Raw genomic sequence first — 3,926 nt, 5'->3', positions numbered from 1 at the left:
TTATTGCTATTGCTTTCTTCATGACTTATACATATTCCTCTGACTATGAGATTATGCAACTCCCGAATACCGGAGGAACACCTTGTGTAGGGATGGCAATGGGTACCCATTACCCATGTACCCTGCGGGTAAAAACCCTATTAGGGTAAGGGTATGAGACAAAATGTTACCCATGAGTATATAAATAGGAAAATCTCAAACCCATCGGGTAGAGCGGGTACGGGTATGGGATCACATAACCCATACCCGCATACCCATGTACCCTTATAAAATCTAACAAATATGGACAAATTACCTCTACACTTTGTCAGGAGTTTGTCAACTCAAAATTTATGAATATGTGCTACTATTTATGACTATGTGTTGTTGTTTACAAGGAAGTGTTGATTTTTATAGAATGTGTTGTTGTTTTAGATGCGTTGTTGTTTATAAGTATGTATCTATGTTACTATGTGTTGTTGTTTATAAAATATGATTGTATGTTGTTGTTTATAATTATGTGATGCTCAAATTAATGTTATTCAAACATGTGTGTTTTTACCCGCAGGTACCCATTTGCCCTGTCGGGTGACGGGTATGGGAAAACATTGTACCCACTAGCGGGTATGGGTACGGGTGATGGGTAAGTTCAAATGGGACGGGCAAGGGTATGGGGTGGCTCCACCCGTACCCAAACCCTGCGGGTGCCATCCCTAACCTTGTGTGCTATCAAATGTCACAACGTAACTAGGCGATTATAAAGATGCTCTACAGGTGTCTCCGAAGGTGTTTGCTGGGTTGGCATAGATCGAGATTAGGATTTGTCACTCCGAGTATCGGAGAGGTATCTTTGGGCCCTCTCGGTAATGCACATCACTATAAGCCTTGCAAGCAATGTAACTAATGGGTTAGTTACGGGATGATGCATTACAGAACGAGTAAAGAGACTTGCCGATAACGAGATTGAACTAGGTATGATGATACCGATGATCGAATCTCGGGCATGTAACATATCGATGACAAAGGGAATGACGTATGTTGTCATGCGGTTTAACTGATAAAGATCTTCGTAGAATATGTAGGAACCAATATGAGCATCCAGGTTCCACTAGTGGTTATTGACCGAAGATGTGTCTCGGTCATGTCTACATAGTTCTCAAACCCGTAGGGTCCGCACGCTTAACGTTCGATGATGATTTGTATTATGAGTTATGTGTTTTGGTGACCGAAGTTTGTTCGGAGTCCCGGATGAGATCACAGACATGACGAGGAGTCTCGAAATGGCAGAGAGGTAAAGATTCACATATTGGAAGGTAGTATTCGGACATCGGAATGGTTTCGAGTGTTTCGGGTATTTTTCCGGAGTACCGAGGGGTTACCGGAACCCCCCGGGGAAGTATTGGGCCTACATGGGCCCTAAGGGAGAGTGGGAATCCCGCAGGGGGGTGGCGCGCGCCGCCCTCCTAGGGAGTCCGAATAGGACAAGGACGAGGGGCGCGGCCCCCCTTTCCTCTCCCTGTCCCTCTCCTTCCTTTTCCCTCCGATGAAGAAAGGAAAGGGGGGTGGGGCGAATCCTACTCCTAGTAGGACTCCCCCCCATGGCGCGCGCCTCCTGGCCGGCCTCCTCCTCCCCTCCTTTATATACGGAGGCAAGGGGGCACCCCATAGCACATCAATTGTTCTCTTAGCCGTGTGCGGTGCCCCCCTCCACAGTTTACTCCTCCGGTCATAGCGTCGTAGTGCTTAGGCGAAGCCCTGCGCGGATCACATCACTATCACCATAACCACGCCGTTGTGCTGACGGAACTCTCCCTTGACCCTCTGCTGGATCAAGAGTTCGAGGGACGTCATCGAGCTGAACGTGTGCTGTACTCGGAGGTGCGGCATGTTCGGTACTAGATCGGTTGGATCGTGAAGACGTTCGACTACATAAACCGCGTTAACCTAACGCTTCCGCTGTCAGTCTACTTGGGTACGTGGACACACTCTCCCCCTCTCGTTGCTATGCATCTCCTAGATAGATCTTGCGTGAGCATAGGAATTTTTTTGAAATTGCATGCTACGTTACCCAACAACTTTCTCCTTCATTAGGCCAAAAATTATATATATAATTCCGATCATGATGAACTAGATGCATTGGATATTTTTTGGTGAAACTCCAGTTTCAATCGATTCCAAATCCAAGATCCAATATCATCGCATAGCCTAGACCATGCTAATGCTTTTCCCTTCAAAGATAAAGGGAGAACCTTCTACATAACTTCATCTCCGGGTAAACCTGCAAGCTTAAACAATCCACAAATTTGTTCCACATATATCAAGAGCATATCAGGATGTTCTGTTCCATCTCCTGCATAAGGATTAGCTAGCTTTTGTTCTATCATACCCGAAGGAATTTCATATTCAATATTTTCAGTAGGTGAAGTAGGTTGAGGGGTAGCTAATTGTGGTTCCGGACGAGGTGAAGATACCCCGAACAAACCCCTCAAAGGATTGTTCTCCATAGTAACAAGTGACAATAAATTTCAGCACACTATATGAATGTTTCCTTACCAAATTCCACTTACCAAAGGTGCTTCACTCCCCGGCAACGGCGCCAGAAAATAGCCTTGATGACCCACAAGTATAGGGTATCAATTGTATCTATTTTTGATAAGTTAGAGTGTCGAACCCAATGAAGAGCGGAAGGAAATGGCAAGTAGTTTTCAGTAAGGTAATGTCTGCAAGTGCTGAAATTGTAAGTAGCAGAGTAGTTTGATAGCAAGATAATTTGTAACAAGCAAGTAACGATACTAGTAACAAAGGTGCAGCAAGGTAGCCCAATCCTTTTGAGGCAAAGGACAGGCTAAAATGGTCTCTTATGATAAGCAAAGCGTTCTTGAGGGTACACGGGAATTTCATCTAGTCACTTTCATCATGTTGGTTCGATTTGTGTTCGGTACTTTGATAATTTGATATGTGGTAGACCGGTGCTTAGGTGTTGTTCTTACTTGAAAAAACCTCCTACTTATGATTAACCCTCCCGCAAGCATCCGCAACTACAAGAGAAGTATTAAGAATAAATTGTGACCATAGCATTAAACTTTTGGATCCAATCGGTCCCTTACGGAATAGCGCATAGACTGGGGTTTAAGCTTTTGTCACTCTCGCAACCCATCATCTAATTGTTACTCCACAATGCATTTCCTTAGGCCCAAATATGGGGAAGTGTCATGTAGTCGACGTTCACATGACACCACTAAGGGAATCACAACATACATACTATCAAAATATCAAACACATATCAAATTCACATGATTACTTGCAACATGATTTCTCCCGTGACCTCAAGAACAAAAGTAACTACTCACAAATGATAATCATGCTCAAGATCAGAGAGGTATTAAATAGCATATTGGATCTGAACATATAATCTTCCACCAAATAAACCATATAGTAATCAACTACAAGATGTAATCAACACTACTAGTCACCCACAAGCACCAATCTATAGTTCCGGTAACAAGATTGAATACAAGAGATGAACTAGGCTTTGAGATGAGATGGTGCTGTTGAAGATGTTGATGGAGATTTCCCTCCCCAATATTGGAGAGTTGTTGGTGATGATGATGACGATTATTTCCCCCTCCGGGAGGGAAGTTCCCCCAGCGGAATTGCTCTGTGAAAGTGCAACTATCCCTGGTTAGTTTTGGTAATTCCTAACAACATATAGCTCATTGAACTAATGCTCTTTCAAGGTAATCATTTCAGAAAGTTCAATGATTGGCATGACATGGATTAGGAATGTGGACCCCTCAAACTGCTAAGGACACAAATTGGCTCAAGCTCAAGACTCTACATTTTCATTATAGTGATCCAAGATCACATGAGTCCATAGGAAAAGCCAATACTATTAAAAGGGGACGAGGTGTTGCTTAATGGCTTGCTTGCTCAAAATGCTTAGTGAT

Source organism: Triticum aestivum, chromosome 5D (genome assembly GCF_018294505.1).
Source record: "Triticum aestivum cultivar Chinese Spring chromosome 5D, IWGSC CS RefSeq v2.1, whole genome shotgun sequence".
In the NCBI taxonomy this organism is placed as follows: Eukaryota; Viridiplantae; Streptophyta; class Magnoliopsida; order Poales; family Poaceae; genus Triticum; species Triticum aestivum.
This window is presented reverse-complemented; position numbering follows the sequence as displayed.